The following is a 20,834-nucleotide window of genomic DNA, read 5'->3' as shown; positions in this document are numbered from 1 at the left end:
TTGTGAAGCCCAACTCCAACTGAACCTCCCTCCCAAATGTGCTCCTCTTTTAATCCTGTGTGCCTAGAAGACTTCTCTACACTAGAGGATAAAATTAAACCCTCCTCAAGTTCTGTAGATTAACTTCCATTTAAGGACTTTGTAAATGCCTTTGACACAATTGGACATAAAAATATTTAATTTGTCGCTCTCCAGGCGTGTTTTCTAGCTTGTTCAAGCACGCTATTGTGGAACTGTGCACATAAACAGGACACAGATTTCACAGGAGAATAGCTTTTACACAGGTCCCCAACTATATATATATATATATATATATATATAGGATACTATACATAACTGCCAGTTATAAAACGGACTTGATGAAATATTTTACCTTCATGTGTTGCACTTAAAGTTTTAAGGTATTAACAATGCTATGAATTTGTAAACATTGAATTTATCCTACATTTATCCCCGTTTTAAGGTTAAAACAAAGAGGTTGTGATAGGACTGCAGCACAAATAAAACTATTGTGTCTCTCGACAATCAACATCATTCACGGAAATGCTGATCAGTTTATGTGTTGTTGATGAGGTGTATTATATTTTGTTTTTTCAATGTAACACTGCTGAGGAATCCGGTTAATAAAGGTATTAAAATGCAGAGAAACCTTCCGGAAGTGCCTAGCTAACATGGATATGCTATCGGTTTTATTTTGTAATTTTTTCTTCATTTCCTGACGTCACTTCCGGAGATGAGCGTGGATGAGCTGAGCGTAGAGGTTCTACAGCTGGACCCTCTTGGCATCAGGGGCAGGTAAAGGGCTGCAGGGGTCCTCAGGTAAAGACTGGAGCATCCGTCCAGATCGCCTGTATTAAATAGATGGTGAGGCTGATGTATGTCTTTCTCAGTTATTCAGATTAAAAAATGAGTTTAAACAATCCGTGAATGCCTGTAAGTCCCTTTGTGTCCAAGTGTGCAACAATGGTACCGATTAAAAAAATTAAAAAAACAACAGAAAATCTCCCTACGTTGTTGAAAACGGAGCGTAGGGGGCGCCATCACTACAACATTGGGGTCCCCTACGCTCAACAGCACTGGAGAAAACCCTGGGAGGAGCTGCAGGATAATCCACAACACCAGTGAACAGGTGCGTTCATAAAATCTCTTAATAAGGAAGTGAAGTTTAATTGTTAATAACAGTAAACAGTTGAAGCAGCTTTCATTCACTGTTTATCACTGTTGAACATATCAATAGTACCATCTGATGGATATCCACAATCTAGAAGTGATGCTGATTGGCCCCAAACACAGTCAATACAGGGTCACAATGAGTCTGTGTATCTGGTTTAGTTAGTGTTCAATGACGTGTGAAAGTCAAAGTGAGTCAGGTCACACAGAGAGGAGAGGTGAACAATTAACCACCTGCACCTGTGCTGCCTTCACTCAACCTGGGATTTTTCTGTCTCCTGCTAATGGTTGAATATATTCTACTGTAAAGAGGAGACTTTGATAAAGAAGTGTTTTAGATCAAACTAGTTCAGCTCTTTCTGATCAATCTAAGCACTCTTCTAACCTGGATATCAGGGATCATATGTTAGGGTTTCCTATAGAGACTCTATTTTCCCACACTCTCCTGAGGAAAGTGAATGCACCTCATAATGAAATGCAGAGCAGCTGATGGAGAAGCTGTGAGATGTTACAGAAGCTGAGCTAACATGCTAATGAACCCTTGTTCACTCCTTTAATATTGTAGTTACTGGTATTCTCATTGTATTATTATTATTAATTAATTTCCCTTCAGATATCAATATCATGATTATATTATTCTTTCATCTTAGTATTGCTGTTATTACTATTATTATTAATGCTATATTATTAGTGAAGAACGACACATACCACTGATTTAAATTAATTTCACAAAACATTTGAAACAAATTCAGTTTTTGCATTAAAAATCATTTAAAGTACTGTGACATTTGGCAAAAGGAGAATTAAAAGACAAGCACTTCTGCACTGCATATAATATCAAGTAAATAAAAAGAGAGAGAGAGAGAGACTGTAAACACAGTCATAAAGAAGTGTATGTGTTATAATTATATAGTTACAATCATAAGGAGAGTTATTATATATTGCTGACAAACACTTTCCTATTTCTATTTCTAGTGCTTCAATCCCTCACATCCTCCATCACTAACCAGGTGACATCAGACCAGTCCTCCAGGAATGGTCCCAGTCCTCCAGGAATGATCCCAGTCCTCCAGATGAGCTACTCTGTGTCTGAGTTGAACTGACTCTGTGCTTTTAAAGCATCCTTGTTGTTCTGCTGGTTCTCCTTCACTGAGTTCTAATCACTGCTGGTCACATGGAAAGTTTACAATCTATTCACATGGTCCAACCTGTGGAACAGCACATCTATACTGTAGCTCTACCACCACCTCCTGGCTCTATATAGATACTACATTTACCTGCACTTATTACAAGATGTTTAACTGAAAATATCATCTGTTTTACTGAAATTATTGATTCTTAAACTACAATTGCTTCACATACTAAAAGACTTGCTAAACGCTGACGCAGCATTTGATTCTAAGCTCATTTATAACAATATGTCCCACTTGTCATTACAAGGTCATTTATTAACAGCAACAAGCAGGAACTCCTTTAATGGAAACAGAAACCACCTAGTCATATCCTGAACACATGAATGACAAATGCAGTAATAACAAGAGAAAACACAAGTTTGGAAAAGCCAAAGCACAGAATAATATACATGTAAAAAAATGTTTAAATTTCAAAAATGGTAAAAAAATTATAACAATGCATCAATTTCATATACTTTATATACTTTATCATAGACACTCAAAGTCACTTTACAGAATTAAGGGATTATTCTTTCACTCCACACTTAGTGGTGGTAAACTACTATTGTAGCCACAGACTGACGGAAAGTGGGCATCTGCCCCTCTGACCACCACCAACTCTCACTCACACACTACATTCATACTAGGCAATGTGGGTGAAGTGCCTTGCCCAAGGACACAATGACAGATACCACTGGGGTGACTGCCACTCCACTGTGGCACCTGGAATTCTCAGTGGTCTCCATCCACCTACTAACCAGGACCAGACCTGCTTAGCTTCTGAGATCTAATGAGATCAGCCAATGACAGGCTGGTGTGGCCACAAAGGTAATGTATTTAAAGTACCTGGAAAAATGAACATGCTTTAACTTTTTATTACAACCAAACCAGAAAACAACACTATAGAACAAAAACATACGAGCAAAAAGGGTAAATAACAACACCACCACATTATGGTACTTCAGAGGAGTTCATTAAATTTTAATAATATACTTGTCTTAATTAGATGTTTAAATCTTATATTTGCTTTATATTCTTTTAAATCCTTGCTCAGATTGTTCCATAAAGACACCCCTATTACAGAAATGCAACGCTCCTTTAACTTTGTCCTAAACTTTGGTTTCATAAAGATCTCTTTTCCTTTTAAATTATACTTACTTACTATTTTTACAAATCTGACCTGGAGATTTACAGGTAAGATTTTTTTGATGTGCTTTATGCATAATTTGCAAAATACTATAATCTACAATGTCATTGAACTTCAACATTTTTAACTGATGGAATAATGGGTTTGTTGGATGTCTATATTGTGTTCTGCTTATTATTGGTTTGGCTCTTTTCTGTAATATAAAGACTGACTGGATGTTTGTCTTACAGGCATTTTCCCAGACTTCTACACAATAGGTCAGATAAGGAACAATCAGACAGTTATATAACATGAACAGTGCTTTGTTATCCAATAGATCATTTACTTTATGTAGTACAGCTATTGTTTTTGATATTTTCACATTTGTATAATTTATATGTGATTTCTAGCTCAAATTCTCATCAACCATAGCACACAAAAAATTGGTTTCCCTTACTCTATTTATTTCAATATCGTGTATAATAACTGAACATGCAATATCTTTCCTTCTGTTACTGAATACCATAAAGTTTGTTTTTCCAAAATTTAGTGACAATTGTTTAATGTCAAAACATTTTTTTCTTTTTTTAAATTAATTTTTAACTACTTCCAACAGTGTTAAATTTTCCACAAAATAAAATAAAGTAGTGTCATCTGCAAAGAGAATACATTTTAGCAGTTTAGACACAGACAAAATCATTGATGTATAAAATAAATAATTTTGGACACCACACATTAAATTATATAATGCAGATTGTACATTGTTCATCTCTTCGTGTAATAAAGAGAATGGGTGTCAATTTAAGGCAATCTGTGTCAAATAATAAAATATTGTTGGGGATAAAACATGAGGCTTTAAACTCAGGTCATCAATGGCAGGGATGGTCTAGGAAGTGTCTCCAATGTCATGTACATCCAACATACTACCATAGAGAAGAGACACAGAAAACTGCTTTTACACTCAAGGTGCCCCTCTCCATTTATCCAGGCTTGGGACTGGCACAAAATAACACACTGAGTGACCCTGTTACACACACACACACACACAGAGAGAGAGAGACACATAACACAGGTTAGTTCGTTGGTGTACACACACACATACACACAATGAACCACACTAACCCTAACTCTACAACATATTAGGAACTGCCAGCTCCAAGACACCTGAAACACAAGAGAGAGAGAAGAGCGAGGACAAGGCACACACTGCAGAAAAACGTGATACAGAAATACAATGTAATGAGAATGAATATGGGGTGGACATCAGTGTAAATGGTGTGTAAGCAGCATGAGCAATGTAATGGGTATACAACGAGGGTCAGGAGAGGTTTGTTAGCTACAACCCGGCACAACTGTGTCTTTGTGGACATCACAAATTGCAACCCATTAGAGCTATATGTAGGAAAAAAAAAGAGACAAACTCATGCGGTCATTGATGGCATTGATGGTCTGGGAAGCGTCTCCAATGTCCTGGTTCTGGGGTGTAACTTGTCCTCTGAAACAAAAAGAGAAATTATAATGTGTCACTGTGACAATTGTGATATATGTGAGGAATGTAAATCTCAATTTGGCATTTGTTCTTACCTGAGTCTTGTGCAGGCAGAGGACCAGAATTCGGGAAGAAGAATTCCACAGCCTGAGACGTGTGTAGTTTGGGGTTGTCACGAATCAAATCAATCAATATGATATTCACCAGCCAGCATGTCTCGTTGTAGCTGTTAGACATAAATGGAGCTACGGCCGTTACCGAATCTATACAGACCGTCGGGAGACACCGCAACATCCACTGGCCCATCTGCTACTGGACGGCGTGTCTAACATTCTGAAGCTAGGTGAAGAAATGAGAGTGACAAACTAATATACATTAGTTTTTCTCATCAATTGAGCAAATGGAAATATGTGAGTAATGTAATGTATATTGCCAAGGCCCTGGTGCGGCGGCTCCAGTGACCTCGGGAGCTTGAGGACAGAGTGTAACGTTTTGCCCGCAATGTTGAAGGCTGCCGTGCCCGTGAAGGCAGTCAGCAGCATGGTGGGCTGGGACATGTCGGCTCTGTCTCGGAATTTGGGGAGCTCCCGCAGAATCCTTGTCGCTTCCTCATAAATGCACTTGATGATGTGGCATTTGCCGCATCCAGCTCCGCCAGAAACAAAGTAGTGGAACGGTTTTGGATCCTGGCCCCACACGCGCCAAAGGCACCATTGCTTTAGAAGCACGACTGGGTCTCGTTCAGACTCTGAAACATCTTGCGGACAAAGTCTGGACTCAACCGAGGAGCCTCGATTCGGAGAACTGATTCTCTACTATCCAAGATTACAAAGTCTGGTACTGTATCTTCTCCCTGCTCCTCTGGGAGCAGGGAGCAATAGATAATTAAATCAATTATAATACTTAATATACATGCACACCCACATATATATGAGTTTAATAATATGTAATTAAATATGTACTATGTATGTTATATTTAATACTTTAAAAACGTTCTGAAGTACAATTAGCAATGTATTAAATTAGTCAAAATGTAATATATCAATTATATTGAATAATATGGAATTATTTTTAGTGTCATTATCACTACCATATATTAAATTATAACAATCATATATAATTACAGAAATTATTTATTTCGATTATTCAAATAATTTCCTTCTGGGATTAATAAAATATTTTTGATTCTGAAATGTAATATTTTTATGTTTAGGATTAGTGAGCGCTGCTGTAAATAATCAAGCATGGGTTCCCAAAAAGTTTTCTTGTTTTAATTTATCACTTTTGGCATTAGTGAAACAAGTATTTATTATTATTAATGTTATTTATTACTATCATTATTATTACTATAATTGCCAGTACCCTATATTGAACTATTTTGTTATGGATTTTAAATGTCTCCTTACACTGGTTCTACACATTTTCTCCAATTTGAAAGCATAAAGATTTGTAAATGTATTCAATTTAAAGTAAACCACACAGGCACAAAACAAACAAACATTATTGACTTAACAATACAGGTGCACCTGAATGTAATATGTAGCGTGTCCATTTAAAAGGAATGAACTGGTTCTGTGGGTGGTCCAGTTGAAGTGAATGCAGTCGTCATGAACCAAGGCCACTTGGCTTGGGATGGAGTGGACGGTCGGGTCGTCTGATAAATGAAAATATCAATGAATCTTCAAATATTAAGCAACTTATTGCAAAGATAAACCAGCACGAGCATTACATTAATTATATAAACACAGGATTTTTAATCACTAGCGCACAAATGAGATGTGCTGAAAAGAAACTATGATATTTCTATGATAGTAAAGCTGGGCAAAAGATGCACCTTGATAAATCAATATGGGACAGAGATATGGAGGTCATCGGAATTAAGATTCCAACTAGTTTTAAGATTTTGTATCTGAGAATATTAAATACTTTGAACTTTCAAAATAAACATGATGGGTAAAATACTGAGGGTTATGATGTTGGCCTGTAAAAAGCAACCAGGAGATGGCGCTGTGATCTGGTGCCTGATGTTGATGAATGGTTAGATGTAATGTTAAACATTAATAATATGGATAAATTGACATATATATATATATATATATATATATACAGCACCAAAAATGTATATTACACTGTATTTAATGCTATCATTTAACCTCTTAGGTATTTGCAAGTTTCTTTGTTTATTATATTATACATTTATATGACTTTAAGACATTGTTCTTTTTATTTCTTGGTTATAAGGTAGTTTTTGGTTGTGATTAAATTACCTCTTCTTTATTTTTATACTGTTTTCCAATTTGGGGATTTTTTGTTTCAGGCGCTTGAAAAGCCTACGGCTCCGCCTATAAATAGGCTGGGCCTGGAGTGCACGCTCTCTCTCTCTCGCTCATTCACCTGCAGACGGGGAGCTGGGCGGAGGTCTGTTCCTGCTCCTCCACCTGCGCCTCTCTTTTTGGGGTTTAGGTATATTTTGTTTGTTTCTGATGCGACCGGCTGTTCTGTTTTCGTTTTCAGTTGGTTTTCAGGAGTAGATGGGGTTTTCTTTCTTAGTTTGGATGTGGTACTGGCTTCTACGGCCCTGTAAAGGGTTGGCCCAGTACCGCATCTTTTTCTTCTTTTTGGCCGGCCCACCAGGTAAACTTGGTTTAAAGTTAAAGTTAGTTTAAGGATATGGGATTTTTTGGGTTTTTTGTCTCCTTTATTTGTGTTTAACATTATTCTGTTCTTCAGGTTCCTGAACTTTCTTCTTTTTTTTGAAAAAGAAGAAGTAAAATAATAGTTAACAGTTATGAATAAAAGTTATACAATCCTAATTGTTTTCCCGTGTCCTTCCTAATGTGTTTATTCCCTTTTCGGGGTGTAACATAACCATATATTTATTTGAACAAACACTGCAAGGCAAAAGCAATATTTTATCAGTCACCATTTTATAAAGACAAATGTTCAACCTTAATGCTAATTAAGTCATAAAACACTTAAAGCAACTTACATTTTTTTCACTTCAAGAATTTGGAACAGAAAACTTAATCATATAAAGTGCACATTTAACATGCAATGCAGTCAAATGCTAAAGCCTAGGTTCCCAAAGTGGGGTACGGTCGGGTACCCCCAGGAGTATGCGAACTGTCATCGGGGTACGTGAATAAGAATTAAAAACAGCACGACAACATTGTGGCAATGCGTGGAGCCTTCTATTTTCCAGATTACACATGCAGAGCCCCCTTATGGTACATTCACATCTAACGTGTTTTGGGCGTCAAAAATGTGCTTCACGCACGTAGTTGGACGCTTGTGCTCATTGAACACAGATGCTTGTCATCAACGTCGAAGATACTCGCGACGCGCTTCGAGCTGAGGGGCTTCTCTGTTGCCGGTGGTGTTCATAGAATGGATGATACTGTGGCGATCAGTTACATTCATAATTCACCCAGTGACTGTGAAATGGTGGGGAACATTGTGTTGAGAAGGCTGTGTTTCCGGTCGGATGTATTTTGGTGTGACTCATAACACTTTTCCACCGGGCAGGAGCTGGAGCTAACTTGGAGCTAGCGCGTGTTTTGGTTCCGAGCCATTCTGTTTCCACCAACATAGCTCCAGCTCTCGGTGCCAGAAACCAGAGCAACGCTGGCCCCACATAGCTGCTGGGCTACAGCTCAGCTCTGAAGTGGGCGGTCGACGGTTCTCCAAAAACGAAAAGCAGCCCTTTTTTAAGCTGGCGGGCGTCTGGTCACATAATCGCAAATCCGACACAAAAACACATTTAAAAGTGAGTCCAAGAAGACAAAGCAGTGGTCAGAGGAGGAAAACATTGTTTCATGGTACTACACTCCACACTATGGAGTGGGAGTGGTGGCCTAGTGGTTAAGGATGCTGGGCTTGTAATCGGAGGGTTGCTGGTTCAAGCCTCACCTGGGCCATCACTGTGGGATATTGAGCAAGTCCTTTAACCCCGAACTGCTCCCCAGGCGCTGCAAAAATGGCTGCCCACTGCTCCTCAGGGATGGGTTAAATGCAGAGGACAAATTCCATGTATGTAACAACATTACATGGCCAATTAAAGGCGAAAGCCCCGATTTAATATTAATCTTTAACAAACAATGAACAAAGTCCTTGTAGAATACAAAATAAGTAACTTTATTTACACAAAGTAAAAATGGATATATAAACCAACTCAATATAACGTTGACTTAAGAAATGATAATGGGTTTTCTATTAGAAAAGGGCCAAAGTCTGCCTCTATCTGCTCCAGAACCAACACCAGTGCTGAGGAGTTCATCATGAGCTGGAGGTTATGGACCATGGACGTAGTCCTGGTCCTGGTTCTGGTCCATGAACCGTGTCTCTGACTGCTCCGTGGAAGAAAATCTGCATTAACATCTTCCTCCTTTTTTTCCTGCATAGAAGCATTAGAAATATTTGAATTTATTATTTATTTCGTTAGTCTCTACAATAAGAAAATACAAAAACAAACAATTGTGTAATTCTTAAGCTGAAGTGTGTAGGTTGAAACAAAGCTTATATAAACCTACCTTATCACAATAAAACTAAGACTCTCTAGATAATCACGCACAAAAAAAATATTTAGCTTGTATTACTATTGTAATATATAATCTACACGTGTTATATACAGTTTATACATTCACATCAAACATATACATACACATGAATGTATATATGACATGTACTTGGTAAAATTGTTACTGTTCTTTCTTATACTTACTAACAATATATGATTTAAAAAGCTTTTTAAACTGGTTTATGTTGTTTTATTTCATCACTTACGCAGTTCCATAATTTAACCCCTGATTTTGCTATATTCATCCTTTTGACTGTGTTTCTAGTATTTTTCATCTTGAAATGTAGTTCTCTTAAATTATTTCCCCCTTCTCTCTCTAAAAAAAAAACTTTTCTGCAACGCTTTTGGAAGTACACCTTTACTTTATAAATCATTTGGACAGTTTAGAGTTTGATGAGATCTGGAGTTTTAAATCTGGTGTTTTTAACAATAATCCATGTGTGTGTTCTCTGTATTCTGTTATTTATCAGTCTGATGATCTTTATTACATTATGAATAACGATTGGATGTTTGTCATGTATGTATTTCCCTAAACTTCTAGATAGTAACTCAGATATGGTAAAACAAGTGTATAATAGAGTGTACAATGCTTTATGATTAAGTGTGAGCCTTGTTTTGTCCAGGAATAGAAAATATTAGTTCTTAATAATAGTTTAATTTATTCATAAACAAATATAAATTAATGTAAATGGTGTATAATGATATTTTAGGATGGACCAACAGATAATATTGATCATGTTGATGTTTGCATAGAATGAATAAATCTAACTGGATTTGTTCTGAGATGAAGACGAGCTGAGCTACAGATGAACCTTTAAATCTAACTCTGAAATGAGCAGAAACGTTGTTACCACATAGTTCAGTAATATTATTACATGATCATTGTGTAACAATAAGATCAGTTCTGAATACAGATCAATGATATATTACTGCTGCTTTCAGGAATATTAAAGCATTGTTATGGTTTCCTAGCTAACCAGCGGCTAACTGGCTAGCCTGTACCACGTTAGACGTAACGTTCATAATATTGATGAGAGAATATTGTAGCAAGTTAATATTGGTAGTAGTTTAACAACAGGTGAAATAAAACTTACCAGGATTATTAACAGTTCTACAGGACGAGCTCCTCCATTGCTGAGCCAAAACACGCGCTAGCTCCAAGTTAGCTCCAGCTCCTGCCAGGTGGAAAAGCCCAATCAGTGAAGGATCTGATAAAAGCACTTTGGTGTTTGGTTTGCTCACAGGTTCCAGTCAGTTTTGATTTCTGGTTATTGTTCACTGGTATTAAATGTTGTAAGAATTGTGTTACAATAAATATAATTTTGGACAATGTTGATTTTTTTTTTTTTTCTTTCCACATTAATAAACACATTTGGATAATGTTCTTAAACAACTGAATATTTTCATTTTTATTTATTGTACATTATATTAACTGTCATCAATGCCTTTAATTGTAAAACAATATATTTTCCCTTTGGTCTGTATTTCCATCTTAAGTTTGGTCTAAAATTTTCTTAAGGTGGTATTAAAAAGTCATAAATATATATTATTATATTCTTCCTACCTGGAGTCACCCTGTATTTATCATCATTATGCTTGTAACCTATGTGAATAGATGCTTGTAAAATAAAAATGTACACATTGTAAACATTGTTTTTTTTACATTTTAACTTTTATTAAACATCCATTTCAGATGCACTCCTGGCAAACAAACATATTCATATTAATAATTCATATTTTTGAATATTCATTCACCTTTGTTCGCCTACAAAATGCATCTTGTAACTGTAGAGGATGATGACATCATTTGTCACACATAGCAGAGAACAGAGAGTGACAGTGAGGAGTAGTGATGTAACGATTAATCGTAAGGCAGTTAAAAATCGATTCATAGGTATAACGATTCACATCGATGCTGTGAAAATTGAATCGCAGTACTTTTTTTAACCAGAAGAGGGCGCTACCCAGAAGTGTTGGCGGCGAGCGAAATCTGCTAATACTTTCTTTCTGGCCGCCTTCTACTCTTAAACATATTCATAAATGGTTCATTACCCCTTTAGCACCAAAAGAATATCTGTAATAATACGTGAATATCTGTAAAAGTCATGTTTTTCTATTAGCTCTGTCTGCTAGCAAAATATCTGCATGCCAACCGACCATTGGGTTACCAGCGCCCTCTGCTGGTTCAAACAAATATCTGACCTAAATACAGTAAAATGACCGTTTTTTTTTTGTTTTTTTTTTTTTTCGTGCAATTGTTAAGGCACAAAATAAATTTTCAGTTGCACTTTTAAAAAGAAAAAGAACTATTATGCAGTTTTGTATTGTTTACTATAGAACCAGAATTTAAATAATAAGCTTGTTCTTCATTTGTATTATTCCTTTATTTATTTCATTCAAGATTTATTTTTAGTTAAATTGCATTGTTTTGAATAGTTTATCAAGGGATTCTTTTGACAATGAAAAATAGTATCGTATTTTCCCAAAAAAATAAAGGAATATTTTTCAGTCATTTATTTACATTCCCATTTTGTAAAATAAATCCTGAGAATCGTATCGTGAACCCAGTATCGTGAATCAAATCGTATCGGGAGTTGAGTGAATCGTTACATCTCTAGTGAGGAGGTCATAAACTGATAAATATTTTCACCCTCATGGACCACATGGTCAGAATGCTCTGCCAGATGTGCTTCAGTGTTTAAGTCGTGTTGTTACTACAGTTCTTGAATCATTTTCTAGCATAGATGGCCACAGACAGAGCGATGCCACCAATGGCTACTGCAGTGGCACCAAGCAGCCACTTCCAGCTCAAACCCCATGCTGACTTGGCCTGATGTTTGTGGGTGCTGGACGGGTTCTCCAACATCTTCTCATCCATGGCCTGATGTTTTTGGGAGCTGGATGGGTTCTCCAACATTTTCTCATCCATGGCCTGATGTTTTTGGGTGCTGGACGGGTTCTCCAACATCTTCTCATCCATAGCCTGCTTTGCTGCTTCATGCTCACGGTGCTTTTTCATCATCGTGGAGAGCTCATCGTGGACCGTTTTGTTGCGTGGCTCCAGCTCCAGGGCCTTCCGTAGTGTTTGAATGGCCTCTGAGTATTTATCCTGCAAGGCCAGAACCTTGCCCATGTGAAAAAGTGCTTTCACATTTTTGGGCTGATACATCAGCACTGCGCTGCAGCACGTTAGCGCTTCAGCATAGTGTTCTAGTTTCAGCATAGAAGCAGCCATGTTGTTCAAACATTTCACTTTCATTTCTATCAGCTTGTTCTCTTCTTCAGACCTAATGTCATCTTTAGAAATTGACTCTGTTATTTTCAGGGCAGTGCTATATTTGAGGATGGCGTAGTTGTAGGCTCTGCACCGATAAAGGACATTGCCTTGCTCCTTCTTGCAGGTGGCCAGAGCAATCTTCTCAGTGGGGGACAGCAGCTTCAGGTCTGGAGCATCAGTAGCTTCTAGCAGCTGCACTTCAAGTGACAGATCAGCCTTTGACGGAATCTCAGGGTAAAGATTTCCACGGAAACCTTTTGCATATCTTCCATCTGTCTTGATAACCGCCTTTTCTCCCATTCCCATGAATCGCACCGCCCAATCCAGTGCCGGGATCACTTCTCTGTGTCCCAAAGTGAACCAGAACTCCGACAGCTCCTCGACCAGCGTCCCATCCAACAGACGTGTTTTTAGATTAATCTTCACAATCTGTCCAGGTTGTGGCATACTGTCTCTTCCTCCTCCAGGCTGCAGCACCTTTTTCATTATCAGATTACATCCAAAGATATCTAACCACTCATCAGCAGGTGGTTGGGGGTCAGTTTCTCTCCTCAAGGACTGATCCATGACAATCTTATTCCCTTTCTTCATGACTGGTGCACTGTCACTGCTTTGGTAAACAACCTGAAACACAAGGAAACATATTATAAGTACCACTAAAACAAACTAGATTACCATTATTAGCTGGCAGATTCTGAGCAGGGTTGGTGTCAGTTATAATTGTAATCATGTAATTGATAATTAATTACAAAGATGGTGTAGTTATAATCGTAATTGTAATTGATTTTTTTTTTTTTTGCTGTTGTAATCTCCTTAAATTTTAGTTGAGGTTAGATCATTTTAAAAATGTATTTTACAACTGACTTAAGACCGTTATCATATGAGATGCTAACAGAAAGCTAACACAAGATGAAGGTTAACTTTTTTTTTTTTTTTGGTTTCTCATGATAACGGGTCCTAAATTAGCTGTAAAATACACTAAAAACAAATATATATCATCTGATTACTTTCCTATCTCTTGGTTATCTTAAGACTTCCTAATCAATGAAAATATAGTTTTTAATATTTTTGGTGTGGGTATCTGTGCCATTTTTATTAAAATGTGGGAAAGCTTGATATGGAACATATTTTAATTGTTAACTACATACTGTATGTGTAGAACTGTAACATGGTTCCCCAGTTTTGTTTTCTGTTTTGTTTTTGAAACTTTTTTACTGACAACTTATAATTGATATTGATACTTATTTTTAGAGAATTTGCATGGCAATTACAAATGACAGTCAATTCTCTAAACTCAATTACATTTTAATTACAATTATGACAGTAACATATTTTTAAAATTACATTTATGATTACGCCATAATTGTAATTAATTATCAATTGCGTGATTACAATTATAATTGACCCCAACCTTGCTTCTGATTCTCTATTGAAGTGTCACACTAGTCCAGACATGGGACACTGGTGCCACAGGAGCCACAAGCAGCCTTTGGTCTCATTTTGTGCTGCCATTAGCATAAACATACAAAATGACATAAATACACAAAACAATAGCAAAACAATGCACAAAATTACTCTTAAAACACACAAAAAGACTATTAAAATACACACACAGAAATGACACAACAAACAAAATGATAACCAAACCACAGAAAAATATACAGGATTACATAAAACAAATACCAAAATAAACAAAAATAAATAACGTACACAAAGACAACAATAACATAAACTGGGAGAAAAATTATACAATATTACTGAAAGAAACATACTAAATTACAGAATGATACACAAAATAATATAAAAACAACAGATTCATATATTAAAACACAACAAAGACATATTAAAGGAGAGAAGAATCAGAATCATTAAGCACAACACTTGTTGTTAGATTGTCCTTTGTGCCAATAGATGGTTGTAACATGAGATTTACCGTTTAAGAGCAGCTTAGTATTAGTGTGTTATCTGTGGGAAGGATGTTAATTCCGGGATGTTTTAGTCTTTCTTTGAATCAGGGGCTGTTCCAGCTGTTTCCTATTCTCTCCTATCTGCAGCTTTGGGCTTTCACACTATGTCTGTTTATTCTCTCCTGAGGAAGTATCTGCTCTGTGAGCTCTGGGTTTTTAGTTCTGCCTTTTAGTCTCTTTTTTAGAGTTCTACTTTTTGCTCTTCCTTTGATGTTCTCTGATGTGGAGTTCTTCCCCGGCATATCAACGGTTGTTCTAAACTCCTCAGTTGCCACGGTTACATAATGTTTTTTTTCATTCGGAATTAGTTTTTCTGCATTAAGTCATTTGGAATTAAAGTCTTGTGCTTCATGTTTACATGGTAATAGTAATTCCTGAACTGACGTCTACATGGAAAACCTGTTTACTTGGCTTTAGTTATTTAAATTGACATTTGTTCACAGTATGAGCTTGCTTTGTCCAGATCTTTGGATAGTCGAGATTCAATGTTACGGAGTCTTGACATTACTGCCGTTTGAGGAATATTCAGGAGGGGTGAGTTTGCTTACCTGAGAAGAGGAGTGGCATAGTGTTGAACACCATTAAATAGATTGTCACGAAACGGAACTGAGGCTCAAGCGCGGACAGCACAACAGGAGGCACAGATACAATTAACTGATTTATTTCACAAAAACTGAATACAACAGAAAACCTACCAGCGCCCAAAGTGGGGTGGTGGAGAAATTAAGTGCTGAGCAAACTGAGGGAGACCTAATACTAAGATTAACTAAAAACGATCAGGAAACTACTGATGAAAAAACAGAACCCTAGGTCTAAAGGCATAAACTCAGAATGACTAAACTAACAAAGGAAACCTCTGAACCCCAAATGGGCAGGAACACAGAGACGCTCGAGCTGCAGCCAACGCGGCCGAAACGAAGGAGCCTGGCACAGGAGTGGGGAAGAACCAGCTGAAGGGTGGAGTGAGCTGAGGGATTCCAGCGGTGATGATGGTTCCAGGTGGGAAGGAAGCAGGAGAGATCCCATCGGCTGAGAGGGTCAGAGTCTGCAATGCTTACAGTTTGGCGTCGGTTTGTGGTCTGCCGGTGTCTTAAGTAGTGGTGTGACCACTCCCCGCCGCAGCTGGAAGCAATCCTGATGATTAGAGTTGAGTAGTCTGGACAGTGAGGCATGGAGACCACCAGATGGTGCCAACGGACCAGTTCAGGAGATGCCAGAGGTAGAGGGCATGACAGTACCCCCCCCTCCTACGAGCGCCTCCAGGCGCACGACCAAAACGTTCAGGACGCCGCCGCTTGAGATCCCTGATTAGGTCAGGGCAAAGGATCTGACTGCGGGGGACCCAGCTCCTCTCCTCAGGCCCGTAACCCTCCCAGTCCACGAGAAACTGGAGGCCGCGACCCCTGCGGCGGACATCCAGCAAGCGCCGAACCGAGTAGGCGGGCGAGTCATCCACCATCCTGGGAGGAGGGGGGGGGGGAACAGGAGGAGCCAGGGGGGAGTCCCTGGCGGGCCTGACCTGCGAGACATGGAACGTGGGGTGAATTTTCAAAGTTCTGGGAAGGGTGAGACGTACCGCTGTCGGACTGATGATCTTCTCCACGGGGAAGGGACCGATGAACCGGGGTGCCAGCTTTCTGGATTCGACCTTCAGAGGGAGGTCCTTGGCCCTCAACCAGACTCGTTGGCCCACAGAGTAGGTTGGTGCCGGGCAGCGACGGCGGTTGGCCTGCCGCTCCATCCTCTCAGTTGATTGTATAAGTCTGGCCCTGGCCCTGTCCCAGACCCTTTTGATCTGGCTGACGAAGGTCTGTACAGAGGGAACGGAGAGTTCTTGTTCCTGGGAGGGGAACAACGGAGGTTGATAGCCGAGGGAGCACTGAAAAGGAGACATCCCCAGAGAAGAGTTTATCTATGAATTGTGTGCATACTCCACCCAGGCCAGATGCTCAACCCAGGCAGTGGGGTTGGAGGAGACCAGACACCGGAGGTACGTCTCCAGAGACTGATTGGCCCGCTCCGCTTGGCCATTAGACTGGGGGTGAAAGCCAGAGGTGAGACTGAGGGTGGCCCCTAGGGCAGCGCAGAAGGCCTTCCAGACTCCGGAGATGAACTGTGGACCCCGGTCCGAGACAATGTCTGCTGGTATCCCATGCAACCGGAAGACGTGGTCAACTAGGAGGGATGCCGTCTCCCTGGCTGAGGGGAGTTTGGGAAGGGCGACGAAGTGTGCTGCTTTGGAAAAACGATCAACAATGGTGAGGATGACCGTGTTACCTCCAGAGGGGGGTAGCCCCGTGACGAAATCCACAGCGATGTGTGACCAAGGCCGAGTGGGCACCGGGAGTGGTTGAAGGAGACCCGAGCTGGGTCTGTAAGGGGTCTTGCCCCGGGAGCAGGTGGGGCAAGCGGCGACAAAGTCCCGAGTGTCCCTTTCGAGAGAGGGCCACCAAAACCTCTGCCGAAGGATGGCTGTGGTCCGGAAGCCCCCAGGGTGGCAGGCGAAGCGAGAGGTATGAGCCCACTGGAGCACCTGGGTACGCACAGACTCAGGAACATAGAGAACATTAGGCGGGCAGTTACCTGGGATTGGCTGTTGGGACTGTGCTTGACGGACCTGATCCTCCACTTGCCAGGTTAGAGAGGCGACAAGACGAGCAGGGGGAAGGATAGATTCAGGGTCACCAGAGGGTTCGTCGCAGGAGAACTGACGAGACAGGGCATCCGGCTTGATGTTACGGGACCCCGGGCGATACGTGAGGGAAAACTGGAAGCGACCAAAAAACAGCGCCCAGCGGGCCTGCCGAGAGTTCAATCTCCTGGCTGAACGAATGTACTCCAAGTTCTTATGGTCTGTCCAGACAATGAATGGGTGCTCTGCCCCCTCCAGCCAGTGACGCCACTCCTCCAGAGCTAGCTTGACCGCCAGCAGTTCCCGGTTCCCCACATCGTAGTTCCGTTCTGCTGGGGTCAGGCGGCGAGAGAAGAAGGCGCAGGGATGCAGCTTTTGGTCAGATGGGGTCCTCTGGGAGAGTACGGCCCCAACCCCGGAGTCAGATGCATCCACCTCGACCACAAACTGAAGGTGGGGATCTGGCTGAACAAGGATAGGAGCAGAGGTAAAGCGTACCTTGAGGGACTGGAATGCTTGCTCGGCCTTGGGGGTCCACTGGAAGGGAATTGAGGTGGAGGTCAGGGCTGTGAGAGGGGCTGCCACCCTACTATAATCACGGATGAAGCGGCGGTAAAAGTTAGCGAAGCCCAAAAAACGCTGTAACTGTTTCCGGGTCTCTGGCTGGGGCCACTCGGAGACAGCCGATAGCTTGGCCGGGTCCATCATCACACGTCCTGGGGAGATGACAAAACCCAAGAATGATACAGTAGTAATGTGAAACTCACACTTCTCCGCTTTAGCAAAAAGGCGGTTCTTCCACAGGCGCTCCAAAACCAAGCGGACATGGCGGACGTGTTCCTCCTGGTCTCTGGAATAAATCAGGATATCGTCTATGTAGACAAACACAAAGCGGTTGATCATATCCCGGAGCACATCGTTAACCAGGTTCTGGAAGATGGCGGGAGCATTCGTGAGGCCAAAGGGCATTACTAAGTACTCAAAGTGTCCCAGGGGGGTATTAAAACCCGTCTTCCACTCATCTCCCTCTCTTATTCTCACTAAATGATAAGCATTTCTCAGGTCTAGTTTGGAGAACACTTTGGCCCCGTGGAGAAGGGTGAAGGCAGAGTTTATCAGAGGTAGAGGGTACTTGTTCTTCACGGTTATATTATTTAGGCCCCGAAAGTCAATACAGGGTCGCAGGGACCCGTCCTTCTTATTTACAAAAAAGAATCCCGCACCTACTGGAGAAGTGGAGGGCCGAATGATACCTGCTGCCAGGGCGTCCCTGATGTAAGTCTCCATGGCAGCCTGCTCGGGTTTAGAGAGGTTGTACAGACGGCCAGAGGGCAAGGTGGCTCCGGGCAGGAGCTCGATGGCACAGTCGTAGGGCCGGTGAGGAGGCAAGGATAGGGCATCCTCCTTACTGAAGACTCGAACTAGGTCATGGTAAACCTCAGGAACGCCGGACAGGTCTGGAGGCCGAGGATCTGGTCTGGGATTTACAGGAGCAGGGGATGGGGCTGAACGGAGACAGTTAGCATGACACCCAGTACTCCAGGACTTAACCTGGCTACCGCACCAGTCAATAGAGGGGTTATGTTTAATCAACCAGGGGTGCCCCAGCACCAACTGTGGGCGAGAATGCTCCATCAAGTGAAAAGTTAGTGTTTCGTGATGGTTACCTGCTAACCGGAGGGTGACAGGAACTGTTCTCCGGCGGATCGTGGCCAGGGGGAGGCCGTTGAGAGAACGGGCCTCTACGGGATAATCCAGTGGCATCGACGGGATGTGGAGCTGCCTGGCGAGGTCCGAGTCAAGGAAGTTCTCCTCGGCCCCAGAATCCACCAGCACGGTCACAGAAAGTGAGTGGTTCTGGTAGCTGAGTGTAGCGGGTAGCTGTAGCAGATGAGGGGAGGTAGAAGCAGTCCGGCTCACTCGTAGACTCCCTGTCACGAGTGAGCCCTCTTTTTTGCTGGTCTCTTGGGGCAGGAAGCAATGAAGTGCCTCCATGGCCTCGGAGGCAGCCTCAGGGAACGGTGTGGGCGTAGCAGGCTGGAGAGTGGGACTCAGTCGGCGGGAGGGTGCTGAGTCCCTCCAGTGTGCGCGCTCTCTGCGCCTCTCCCTCAAGCGATTGTCAAGCCGGATGGCGAGGGAGATTAGGGCCTCCAGGCTGCCCACCTCCTCCTTGGTGGCGAGTTCATCCTTCAGAGCCTCGGACAGTCCCCTATAGAATGACCTCTGGAGGGCCGGATCGTTGAACCCACTGGTAGCTGCAAGGGCCTGGAATTCCACGGAGTACTCTGCAACACTGCGGGCCCCCTGCCTCAGGGCCATGAGGCGATCTCCAGCGTCTCGCCCCCGAACTGGGTGATCGAAGACGCGCCTCATGTCTGCAGAGAAGCGGGAGTAGGAGGTGCAGATCTCCCCCTGTTTCTCCCACACAGCTGTTCCCCAGTCCCGTGCAGGCCCCCGTAGAAGGCCAATTAGATATGCGATTTTAGCCCTATCGGACGCGTAGGAGGTCGGTTGTAACTCAAAGACGAGTGAAACCTGAGTCAAGAAGGCCTGGCAAGAGCCGAGATCTCCAGCAGAGCGCTCAGGAACCGGAACCGTGGGTTCACGGCCTACTGTGGCCAGGGCAGAGGGAGAGCCTACAACCGTCGTCTCGGGGGCATTAATGGGGGTAGGCTGGCAACCTGACGCAGCTAGTGAAGATGCTAACACGGACTGCTGACCAGTAAGGTGAGACATTTGGCTGATTAGAGCTTTAACGCTAGACACGAGAGTCTTGAGTAGCTCATCATGCCGGCCTAGAATTGCGTCATGACTAACTACAGCATGATGAGCGGCTGAGGCCTCATCTGTAGTGCGGTCTGCTGAGCTCATTATGGCCAAACTGTACTGTCACGAAACGGAACTGAGGCTCAAGCGCAGACAGCACAACAGGAGGCACAGATACAATTAACTGATTTATTTCACAAAAACTGAATACAACAGAAAACCTACCAGCGCCCAAAGTGGGGTGGTGGAGAAATTAAGTGCTGAGCAAACTGAGGGAGACCTAATACTAAGATTAACTAAAAACGATCAGGAAACTACTGATGAAAAAACAGAACCCTAGGTCTAAAGGCATAAACTCAGAATGACTAAACTAACAAAGGAAACCTCTGAACCCCAAATGGGCAGGAACACAGAGACGCTCGAGCTGCAGCCAACGCGGGCGAAACGAAGGAGCCTGGCACAGGAGTGGGGAAGAACCAGCTGAAGGGTGGAGTGAGCTCTGGGATTCCAGCGGTGATGATGGTTCCAGGTGGGAAGGAAGCAGGAGAGATCCCATCGGCTGAGAGGGTCAGAGTCTGCAATGCTTACAGTTTGGCGTCGGTTTGTGGTCTGCCGGTGTCTTAAGTAGTGGTGTGACCACTCCCCGCCGCAGCTGGAAG

General features: G+C 41.8%; 1 pseudogene; it reads right to left on the bottom strand.

Moving 5' to 3' along the window:
- Positions 1–12,062: 12,062 nt before the first annotated feature.
- Positions 12,063–15,378, bottom strand: LOC114464469 (peptidyl-prolyl cis-trans isomerase FKBP8 pseudogene; annotated as a pseudogene).
- Between the last annotated feature and the right edge of the window lie 5,456 nt (positions 15,379–20,834).

Source organism: Gouania willdenowi, chromosome 6 (assembly GCF_900634775.1).
Source record: "Gouania willdenowi chromosome 6, fGouWil2.1, whole genome shotgun sequence".
NCBI lineage: Eukaryota > Metazoa > Chordata > Actinopteri > Blenniiformes > Gobiesocidae > Gouania > Gouania willdenowi.
The sequence above is the reverse complement of the archived record's forward strand: the minus strand, read 5'-3'. Positions and strand labels throughout refer to the sequence as shown.